This window comes from Euprymna scolopes, chromosome 5, assembly GCF_053919585.1.
Source record: "Euprymna scolopes isolate OS-2025 chromosome 5, ASM5391958v1, whole genome shotgun sequence".
In the NCBI taxonomy this organism is placed as follows: domain Eukaryota; kingdom Metazoa; phylum Mollusca; class Cephalopoda; order Sepiida; family Sepiolidae; genus Euprymna; species Euprymna scolopes.
In genome coordinates this window covers 173,208,682-173,220,912 of record NC_136486.1, presented here as the reverse complement: position 1 = coordinate 173,220,912, position 12,231 = coordinate 173,208,682, and the positions used below count along the sequence as shown (strand labels likewise).

The window sequence follows — 12,231 nt, the reverse complement described above, 5'->3', positions numbered from 1 at the left end:
CTGGGAAGACGTGGAAGTCAGAGGGTGCAAGGTCAGGAGAGTAGGAAGGATGGGAACGGATTTTATAACCACACGCCCGTGCTTCTGGTCTGGCGACATGCGAGTTGTGGACCGGAGCGTTGTCCTGCAGGAGGAAGGTACCTTTGCTGATATTGCTTCGCCTCTTGATTTTGATAGCTCCCGTTAATTTCGTCAAACGTGAAGCATAATAGTCTCCTGTAATTGTGGTACCCTTTTCCAGGAAATCTGTCATCACTACTCCCTCCTGATCCCAGAAGACTGTGACCATGACCTTGCCAGCGGAGGATTGCACCCTTGCCTTCTTTGGAGGTGGTGTGTCAAAGTGCTTCCAATGCATTGACGGGCTTTGGTCTCTCGATCATAGTGATGGACCCAGGGTCATCCTGTACAATCAGACTTTTGAAAAACTTGGACTCATCTTCTTAGCACATCTTCAAATTCATCCTCGAGCACTCGACGTGTTCTCGCTTCTGGAATGGGGTGAGCAACCTGGGAATCCATCTGGCAGAAACGTTATACATATGCAAATGGTTATGAATGATAGTTTCCAAAGACCCTGTACTAATCTTGGCATCTTGGGCTATTTGGCGAATAGTAATGCGCCAATCTTCCAAAATGGCACCCTCAACTTGACGGACAGATGCCTCATCAATGGCAGAAGGGGGGCGACCAGGTCTGGGAGCTGTTTTCACAGACTTGCGGCAATGTTTGAATTCACGATGCCAGCGTGTTACAAGGTCATATGATTGGGCATTATCACCATAAGTTCCTTTCATTTCATTAAAAGTCTCCTGTAGTGTGTGTCCTTTCAAATACAAAAAACCGGATCACTACTCGACATTCAGCAGGCTCCATTTCATATCTGACTCAGTTCAAACACTTGTAAAACAGAAACCACAATTAGTTCAGGGCTGTAATTTGCTACATAACCCGTAGAGATATAAATCATTGCACATGCAAAATTCAGCTAGATCAGACAACTGGAAGTGGGTCAGGGGCATTATTTATTGCACACCGCTCGTACAATATGGCCAAAACAAGGAAAGTTATTTATTTAGGGGTTTAATTTACTTGCAGAGATAACTAAACATGAAAACCTAAAAAAAGCGGACATTTTTGACATGCATTTTTTCGCGGAAAGTGGAAGTTTGATGCGTTTTTACCTGGAATTGCTTCACAAATAGATAACACCGATCATATTTAGTCTGACATGATGTCATCCGCCAGATCATGCTGGTAATCATGTTTTTACTGAATAGAGCATATGTTCGAAAAGTTCATGTACTAAGTTGTTCTAAAGGTGGAAGACAATAGCAAATATTTTGAGCGCGAAAATAGATGAAATAAATGATGGAAAATACCAATGATTGAAAAGTTACAAATCGGAAATGAGATAAGAAAACTTTAAAAGTAAAACATGGTAATGTGGAGTGAAAGTCGAAAACAGCAAATAAAAGTTAATAGTAAGTTTGTCAGGTAATATAAAAGGTGTGTAAAAAGGGAAGTGATAACATACAGAAGTTGATTGCAGAGACAAATGATGAAATGTGGGATATTACGATGGTTGGAGCTGGAAGTTATATTGAAAATGTATTTCTCTTGCTAATCAAAAATCGATTTGGATTTAAAGAAAATAAAGAAAATTGAAATTGCAAAATAAATAGAGAGCAGTGAAAATAGACTCATTTTCGTTGCATCAAAATAAAGATGGCGCTATCTGGAATAAAGATTTTATGCTCTTTGAGAAACCGAAAAAGACTTTACAAAAGATCACATAAATGAAAACATATAGAATGAAAGAGCAAGAATGGGCATTATGGCGCTGTGTATGTGCTATAAGTCTAGCCTCTACAGTATCCTAATGTGGATAGCATTGATGAATATGCAAGTCTCGAAGCGGAGGCCTTAAAACACGATAGATTTCGATATTTCTGTGTCTATTCAGTATCATTTTTAATTTAAAATATTATGTTTTCATAAATCGATTTACTCTGTCAAAATTCACCGTCATTCTAGTATTAGATAATGCTAACATATGCCAACGTAATTTACTTAGGTTTCTAAGCAATCTCAACTCTATAGAAATGTAAAAATTTAAACAATACGTCAAAATTATGAATGTAATATTTGTTATTTGCTAAAATATATAATTTTTTTCATAGTAAATGTTTTTATATTAAAATATGCAAACAAATAATTTATACTTTAAATGTGTATGTTATTTGCGGTAAAATTTTTATGCAAATAAAAAATTCTTTTAAAATTTTTCCGTTTTCTAGACAAAAATTAGTAGGGCGCATTTTGAAACATGAAAATTTACACAAATTAAGATGAGGCCAGAATAAGTTAACAAGTCTAAAACATGTGTGAACTTATGTTTGTTATAATGTGATTTTTAACCAAAATATGACTCATGTCCTTACATCTGAATCTACTTGGAAATGGAAGATATGCGCTTAAGCAAAATTAATTATATATATTTACTTTTTTGTTACTGAATGAAATACGTCTAAATTTTTCTGTCTCTTAGAACTGTAATGCTGACGCCTCAGAAAAGACTTAACATTATACAAGAAATTCTTACAATAGAAACAAAGAAAGGAAGCTTCAACACTGGAATTCAACATAGCAGTGTTAGAAGAGAGGTTCACTGCAGACTAATTTTTGGACCATGTCCAATAGAGAGAGACTAGTGGTTGATGCATCAGCCAATATGTTGCAACACCCTTCCATGCATGGGCGAATATTGGCTTCGTAGGGTTACAAGATACCCTCAGGTGTGAATATATTTCTAGATCGGTAGAAGAAGCCGCCCTTCTTTGGAGAAACCTTGGCAATACTTTCTATATGTCATATACCCGCACTCCTTAGAGAAATAACGTTTTATATGACATGATAGACATGTAAATCGGTAATTATCGCATAATCAAGTGTTCTTTCTGTTTACAAAGAAACGTTTGGGGAGTAATTTCAGAACTCTCATGTAGAATTAGAGGTAACCGTTGTGCAAGAAGTTTAGCCATCTTAGTTACTGTGCCAGCAATATCATGATTGTTTGGCAGTGGAGGAATTATTGAGTCGCCATTAATCACCACGCTATTATAAATTTTTCCAGAAATCGAGACTCTGCTCCAATGCCTGATTTGACGCTTTCAGTTTCCTCATTTACTCACAGTTCTTTAAGAAATATTCTTTCGGTCCTTTTTTACTGTTATATCTGATAGATTTTTATCAATTGATTTAAAATATCCAACATTTTTAGTCGCGTGCAAGCGACTCTATAGGTCACTCCGTCGGTCGGTCTGTCCATAAAAATTTTGGGCTTGGCCTTTTTGGTTAAGATCAAAGGTCTGTTGTTAATAGATGGTGTTCTTAGCTTTTTAAGCTTTTCTTGGACTTTTGGCCAAGATCAAAATGTAGTATCTGTTCCGGCAGATACTGCAAGCAAAGACCATATGTGGGGGCAACCCCACATATAAGACCTTGGTCAATGTAGGGGCAACCCTTCATACTAATTGTCACTATCTAGCTCCCCTACTCCCCGGGGAGTTGGTCCCCATTTCCCCTTCACTCATCACATAAAAAAATCGGCCCTGCGCCTAATTTGCTCCGTGAGGGAGCAAATAAATACCCTTTTCTTGGCTTTTTGGCCTAGATCAAAGTGTTGTATCTGTTCTTACTACATGCTGTGCTTCTGTTTGTAACTTTGTGATATATAGTGGGTGATCACTTTTCTGTATTAATTTAATGTAAAATGATCACCCACTTTACAACCAGTCAGTCTAAAAGCCATTGAAGTCATTCTCCAGATAATTCAAATTGTTTTTGAAGGATTCCAGTTATTTTTTTAAGCATTCAAGTCATTCTTAAGGTCATTCAATTCATCCTTAAGTTCATTAAAGTCATTCAAAATCATTTACTTTTTATTTATTTAAGTCATTTCAGCCCATTTTCGGTCATTTTAGTTTATCTTTAAGAATTTCATGTCAATCCTACATTCACGCATTCATTCATTTCACGAGAGCACGCGAATAATGGCTATCGGCCTTGTTTAGCCTGAGGTTAAGATATAATAGTGTTGTCACTTCGGCGAAAGTAATGAAAAACGTGACTGACATAAGTGACGGCGCCTTTGTCTATCCTGTCGAGTGACGGAATCAAGGACAGAAAGAGAAAAGAAAAAAGTTTCGTCTATAGACGGTTTACTAATATACATGTAGCATGAATTTCCATATGAAGACAACTACTGTTGTGGAAAGGAATAAAGGGGAACCAACAGGCTATTCTTTTTTTTTTGAGAGAGAGAGAGAGATAAGGAGAGAACGATCGGTGAAGTTGGAAAGGAGTTTGGCGAATATCTATTATTATTATTATTATTATTATTATTATTATTAATGCGTTTTGTGGTGTAAAACCTAAAATGAATAGAATGCATCTATTTGGTTCTGATTGTTTTGCATTTATAGAAAACACTAGTAAACTAAATACTAAAACCGAAAAAGGTACTTTTGTAGGTTACGATAAATATAGTTCGGCATACTTAATCTACTTTGCAGCTCCAAATTCCATAAAAAGAGTTAGATGTGTAAAATTCAATGATACATTAATTTTTAAATTTAATGTATCATTGAATTTTACACATCTAACCCTTTTTATAAAATCAGATTCCTTGGTGATAACGTGCGCTGTAGCACCACAGTCTACAAGGAGCTGTTTACCGTTTGTGGTATTGTCAAAGTTACATGTGAATAGAAATGTATGTTCTTCCTTAACGTTCTCAACGTTTTTTTACGGAGTTCATTTTAGAGCGTTTATATCGACATTAGAAACTTTTGTGGTTGGGTCGTCCACAATTATAGCAGATAATTTTATTCTTTTTCTTGGGAAAAATACTTTTGGAGTATACGTTGCGGTGAGTTGCGTAATTTGGTGGTGTCTGCTTTCGAGAAGCATTTTTGAACTTCATAATATTGCTGGAGTTATTGTCCACGAGCATACGATTAGTCTCTTCGTAACTGCGCAATGCCACTTTAAATTCGCTGAATTTTATGGGTTTATCTTTCTGAGTTATAACAGTTGTAAATGGTTTAAAATCGGCTGGAAGTCCCTTGAGGGTCATTGATATCAACAGGTTATCGCTTATTTTTTCACCTGAGAGTTTTAAGGCATTGGCGGTTGTTTCTGCCCTTATGACGTATCCGGTAATCGTTTCATCCTCGTTACGTTTCAAAGAGGTTAATTCTGTATATAGGGATATTATTTTTGGTTTCCTTTTTGAAAAATAATGTTCTCGTAATATGTTCAATGCTTTCCTCCCATCGTCCAATGCGCCTCTTATAATCAGAGACATACTTCTATCGTCTAAACATTGAATCAATTCTGCAAAAACAGTCACGTTCTTTTCGAGAAATTCGGGGTCGTTTGGATTCTCTGTTGTAGATTGTATGACTTTGTGTAGTTATCGAATCCTTAGATATCCCAGAATTTTTACCTGCCACAATTCGAATTTAGATTTCGATCCGTCAAAGAAAAGACGGTGGCTGGACGCATAAGCTGTTAAGTTTTGAGACATTGTGTTGAACAAAGATGGCGGCGTAGTTCAGATCAGTAACCTAGATGGCGACCAAGAATCAAATGAGATCCGTCGCGTAGTTAACCTCTTAAGTTCTGAGATATTATGTTGAACAAAGATGGCAGCGTAGTTCAGATCAGTAACCAAGATGGCGGCGAAGAATTAAATGCGGTCCGTGACGTAGCAAATGGCGAACTGATTGAATCCAAAATTCGACGATTTTTATAATAATTTTGCGACGTTTTGATTGGTTGTTTAGCACAGCCGTTTGTTATAAAAATGATTGGCGAATCCATTCGTCTTGGTAGCAGAGCGTAGTTCCGATCTACGGACCTCTTATATGATTAAATCTAATGTTTTTATTCCGCTTTACTGTATGTAAAATGCTAATCTATAGTTTAATAAGGTAATGTCTAATAGTGCAAACAAAATAAATTTATCTGCTCCACCTGTTGTTGTAATCCTACGGTATTTTTGTTTAGACAGAAAAACTGCGCCTCTTTTATTATAGATAGGGCTTATTATTATCATCGTTAAATCTTAGTTTCATTCACTGGCATAATATGAACAATGTTTCTTAATAAACCATAGACATTCGTTACATAAACGACCGTTAGTGTTGTAAGAAATGGATAAGGTAATTATGATTGCTAATCCTCATTCTATGAGAATCAGGTAGAGAAAGTGACAGTCTTTGAAATGGTATATGATATAGAGAGACGATATGCGTTTCGCCAGCTAGCAACTGAGCAAAGTACAGTGGTAGACATCAAAAGTACTAAAACTATATATTTGGACACTACTGTCTTAAAGTTCTGTATCTATGCTGATAGAAACACGGTCAATAAGGATGGAAGGAGAAAGTTAGACGAAATATACGTAACTAAAGTTGCATTGTAATTGTTAATCTAAAACATATGAAAGTTTTCTTATTTGATTCTAGATTAAAAGTAACGGTGAGGTGCTTCAAGTTCATGCATATGTCAGTTGCAGTTCTTACAGCATAGAGGGGAGTTACGTTACATGCCAAAAAATAGGTAGTCAATGTGATAGTATACCTTAATGCCTTAGAAATAGACACAAAACGAGTGTAAACGCCTAGCGATTTGATAGAGCCTGCCAACCTTTTAAGAATTTTTAGGCAAATTTGTTTGATTCTGGAGCTGTAAGGACGCTGTGACTCCATGAATTAAAAAGGCCCCATTTCCCCATTTATTTGATGCAAACTGTTTGAAGTCGAAATGCAGGTTTAACACCAGAGTTTTCATTATTTTAGATTGATGATTTGACAAGATCTATTTATTAACCTCACGGTACGGGGAAATCCCAAGCCTGGCTTTTATACCAGTTATTTCCACGCCTAAAATGGGTATACACGAACTATTCTATTCAGGTTTTGAATTATTTAATTAAACATTTTAGAGAAAAGTTATCTAAATATGGTAGAATTTAAAGTACAACATCTGTAATGTGCTAATGACATAAAGAACAAAATTTTATGCGAAATGTTTAAAATAAAGAAATTAAGAAAGTTCACGATATAAAATTAGTAGTTAGGCATTCTACTACGAAATACATCTTTTATTACAAAATTCAGTTAATATGAAGAAGTGTTGATCGGATTATTAATGTAAGTGGTACAGCAGAGCTAAGAGATAAGAAACCAGTTACGGTGAGCGCACTATTTTATCAGTACACAGCAATATATATATATATATCATGATTCTTTGGGAGGTGCAAAATTTAAGCAATCATTAAGGGAAGACTTTTATTATTCATAATTAAAAGTAAAATGCGCTTTTAAAATAAAGAGCAAAGAAGAGGAAAGAAAAGTAAAGGAGGGAGTCCGCTGATCGGCTGTCCGCAATAGACGCACATCTAAACTCCACGTTACTAATGGGTGGTGCAGAAGCGGTATATCTCTGGAGATTTATTAGTTTTCATATTCATGAGTTAGTCGCATCCTATAATTGTCTTCGATATGCCTATATTTGCAGATGACACGAGGCTCTATCATTAAACAATAGATGCAAAGGCAAACGAATGCATATCCAAGGCAATTGCTGAAATCATTAGAAAACGAACTTAAGCCGATAGTAACTGAAACAGTTAATAATACAAGACACCTTCTAAATAACGACATAGAACACTTTACGTGAAAGCTCATAATTCAAACTCACAGACAACATGAATTGAAACAAATACATTGAGAACATTGTAAGACTGATACAAAGCAGGTGGTTTCTTTCTGATCAAGCCAATTTACAAATAATTCCTCCGTAAAATAGTCTTTACCAAAATAAGTTTACTATTATCAACCATTGTGTGCCTGTATTTTAATGGATTGTCTTCCAATGATATGATAGCACTTCTGCCCATACTACGTATATAACCTGATTAAATGAACAAAAAGCAAAATCCCAGCCCTTCACTATTGCCATCCTAGATGCTAGACATTTTCTTCATTATATATATATATATATATATATATATATATGTGTGTGTGTGTGTGTGTGAGTGTGTATGTGTGTGTGTTTGTTTTTGTGATTTGTGTTTGTGTCTAATTATCATTTAGATACTTGAATGAACGAATGGTTGACTCCCTTTTATGCAAACGTATTTTAATGTCAATAATTCTTTCAAAAATATCTTTGACCCACCCGACAAGAAGTAAATTCCCACCCCTTCACATTAGAGACCCTATATGTAAGAAAGCCTTCTACTCTAATAGTTTCTTCCACACAACTGCTAGACTTGGGTACTCCCTTTCGCTTTCTTGCTTCCCCAACTGTACGGACATACAGACGTCTACGTGTAGTATTGGGAATCCCAGCTTAAATGCCAGATAGGAAGTTTGTAGAATTACAATTTATGTAGGCATATTTTGATTTCCCATCAGTGAGTTAGCGGGGTCAAAAGGTTGTGTTTAACAGGCGTCAAACTCAAGTCACCCTTGAACAACCTAGATAGAATGCACCGGAAATTAGGGGTGACACGGAATTGTGGTCGAGAGCTTCCGGTTAATGACCACATGGGATGAGAATGGTTTCGTGCAGAAGAGAATGCAGACAGGCGGGTTCGGCTCTCCGGCAACCAGGGTCCGAGATATAGGCTTGCCTTGAATAAAAGATTGAAGCTTCAGTCCATCTTTTTGTCATTAATGAATCCGTCTGCAGTGACCACTCCTCAGATGGCAGACCAGCGTCCAAGAAGATATCATCCTCTGGCCAAGGCAAGCAGGTATGTACACATTATGTTATTTGCACATACATTTCTCGAGACCTTCCAAGGCAAGAAACGGTGTAAGTATAAGAATACCCAGACCCACGCACATATAACAGTAAACTGCACGTAAAGTACGTAAGAGCATGTAGGCTCACCTATATATATGTAAGAACACAGACACTTAAAAGGACCCTTAGAAGTAAAAGTAAACGTAACAGAAACGTTTAGATAGTATTAAATAAATAAATAAAAAATAAACACGCAAAAGCCAATATCTAACACTGATGCCGGAATTTTGGCCAGTTCGTATCATCGATACGAGAATAAACCGTGTTATTGACTGAAATCACGACGTGAATGGGTGCTTAAAGAAAGAAAAAAAGAACGAAAAAGCTAGACCACAATTTATAAGAAAAAAAAAAACAGACAAACAAATAGCGAGAAAATTTTAGGGTCGGTTTGATATGCCGCTTAGAAAAAAAGAATACACAAGCAGACCTATCATAGAGAAAGACCGTCAGAAACTCTAATACGAATCGCGTTTTTTGTTGTTGTTTTTGTGTGACACGCATATGCGGGTTTAGAAAAAAAAAGAAAGAAACGCAATCGTTTAAAATGAAATAAAAGAAGGGAAAGAAAGAAAAAAAAAAGAAAAACCACATGCTTCCATTGAGAGTACGAACGTTTTTATTTTGTTATTGTTGTTAGTTTCGCGTGTTCAAGATTTATTGACTTTAAAAAAAGAAGGGAAAGAAAGAAAAAAAAAAGAAAAACCACATGCTTCCATTGAGAGTACGAACGTTTTTATTTTGTTATTGTTGTTAGTTTCGCGTGTTCAAGATTTATTGACTTTAAAAAAAGAAGGGAAAGAAAGAAAAAAAAAAAGAAAAACCACATGCTTCCATTGAGAGTACGAACGTTTTTATTTTGTTATTGTTGTTAGTTTCGCGTGTTCAAGATTTATTGACTTTAAAAAAAGAAGGGAAAGAAAGAAAAAAAAAAGAAAAACCACATGCTTCCATTGAGAGTACGAACGTTTTTATTTTGTTATTGTTGTTAGTTTCGCGTGTTCAAGATTTATTGACTTTAAAAAAAGAAGGGAAAGAAAGAAAAAAAAAGAAAAACCACATGCTTCCATTGAGAGTACGAACGTTTTTATTTTGTTATTGTTGTTAGTTTCGCGTGTTCAAGATTTATTGACTTTAAAAAAAGAAGGGAAAGAAAGAAAAAAAAAAAGAAAAACCACATGCTTCCATTGAGAGTACGAACGTTTTTATTTTGTTATTGTTGTTAGTTTCGCGTGTTCAAGATTTATTGACTTTAAAAAAAGAAGGGAAAGAAAGAAAAAAAAAAGAAAAACCACATGCTTCCATTGAGAGTACGAACGTTTTTATTTTGTTATTGTTGTTAGTTTCGCGTGTTCAAGATTTATTGACTTTAAAAAAAGAAGGGAAAGAAAGAAAAAAAAAAAGAAAAACCACATGCTTCCATTGAGAGTACGAACGTTTTTATTTTGTTATTGTTGTTAGTTTCGCGTGTTCAAGATTTATTGACTTTAAAAAAAGAAGGGAAAGAAAGAAAAAAAAAAGAAAAACCACATGCTTCCATTGAGAGTACGAACGTTTTTATTTTGTTATTGTTGTTAGTTTCGCGTGTTCAAGATTTATTGACTTTAAAAAAAGAAGGGAAAGAAAGAAAAAAAAAGAAAAACCACATGCTTCCATTGAGAGCACGAACGTTTTTATTTTGTTATTGTTGTTAGTTTCGCGTGTTCAAGATTTATTGACTTTAAAAAAAGAAGGGAAAGAAAGAAAAAAAAAAGAAAAACCACATGCTTCCATTGAGAGTACGAACGTTTTTATTTTGTTATTGTTGTTAGTTTCGCGTGTTCAAGATTTATTGACTTTAAAAAAAGAAGGGAAAGAAAGAAAAAAAAAAAGAAAAACCACATGCTTCCATTGAGAGTACGAACGTTTTTATTTTGTTATTGTTGTTAGTTTCGCGTGTTCAAGATTTATTGACTTTAAAAAAAGAAGGGAAAGAAAGAAAAAAAAAAAGAAAAACCACATGCTTCCATTGAGAGTACGAACGTTTTTATTTTGTTATTGTTGTTAGTTTCGCGTGTTCAAGATTTATTGACTTTAAAAAAAGAAGGGAAAGAAAGAAAAAAAAAAGAAAAACCACATGCTTCCATTGAGAGTACGAACGTTTTTATTTTGTTATTGTTGTTAGTTTCGCGTGTTCAAGATTTATTGACTTTAAAAAAAGAAGGGAAAGAAAGAAAAAAAATCCACGTGCTTCCATCGAGAGTTGACTTTAAAAATAATTTATTTTTGTCGCAGAACTGATGGCTTGTTTAATACCGAAGGCGGTAATGCACGGGCACGGACATTTTTTCTTTGTTTTGAAAGTATTTATCGTTTTTTTTTTTTTACAGATTTTTCGTAATTATGTTTTTTGTTTTTTGAAAAGAGAGAAATACTGAAGAATTGTCCCCACCCTTCTTTTCATCGTTTTCGAGGGATTTTTTCTGCGTTTTTTTTTAAATTTTACTTTTGTGGTTTTGCCGCGTGCTCCCGCGGGAGGTACGTTCTATTGAAACAATGATTATTATGGGGGAAAAAAACAATTGCATGATTAGTTCAAAATATTTTTTTTTAAATTGAGCTGCGTGAATGTCGAAATTTAAGATTGCCTCAGTCTAAAAGGAATTTCTCCTTGATTTAACTTTCAGCTGGAGGTGAACACGTGAGGATAAATTTTGTGTAAGAAATGTAAGAGTGTACACGAATCAATGAGACAATATCGTAGCAATCATTAGTCGTGGAAATTTGGTAACTGTTTTACGTAAAGGGACGGCTCATAAAACTTGTCCACGTTGAGATTAAAGACGACCATATTGTTGTCAGCTGAAAAGTAGGGAAACTGAAAAGAGTTCCACAGGCGTGTAGTTCTACGAGGAAGCTTTTTCCATGGAATCTACGTCCAGGTTTAGGCACAGATAAAGAGTAGGTGGAATTATTGATAGAGGTTTCAGAAGACGAGTCTTTTTCGTGGAAGCTTGGCGAGGGGACATAGATTATGACTCAGACCAGCACTCGACATGAAAATAAAGATAAAGCTGATGCAGAGTCGCAACGTCTCTTCTGTAAGAATGATGTTGCAGGGAAAAGAAAAAGGGCATCACCTAATAGTCTATGGCGTCTATTTTGAACTCTGTCAAGGGACGATGTTGTATCTAGCAGTTCCTGCCATTATCTGGCAACGGTACTCCATCACAAACGTACTTGGCAATAGTCAAGTACAGGAAGAGAATTGCATCTACTATCAATCATATATCTATGATTAGAACGTTTTAATCGGAGAGATTTATCTTTGTTTGAACCCCAACTTTTACTTTTTGTTTGTTTGTT

The 12,231-nt window shown here is 35.3% G+C and overlaps 1 pseudogene; it reads left to right on the top strand.

Annotated features, from left to right (window-relative positions):
• Positions 1-3,650: 3,650 nt before the first annotated feature.
• Positions 3,651-3,815, top strand: LOC145277315 (U2 spliceosomal RNA; annotated as a pseudogene).
• Positions 3,816-12,231: the final 8,416 nt, after the last annotated feature.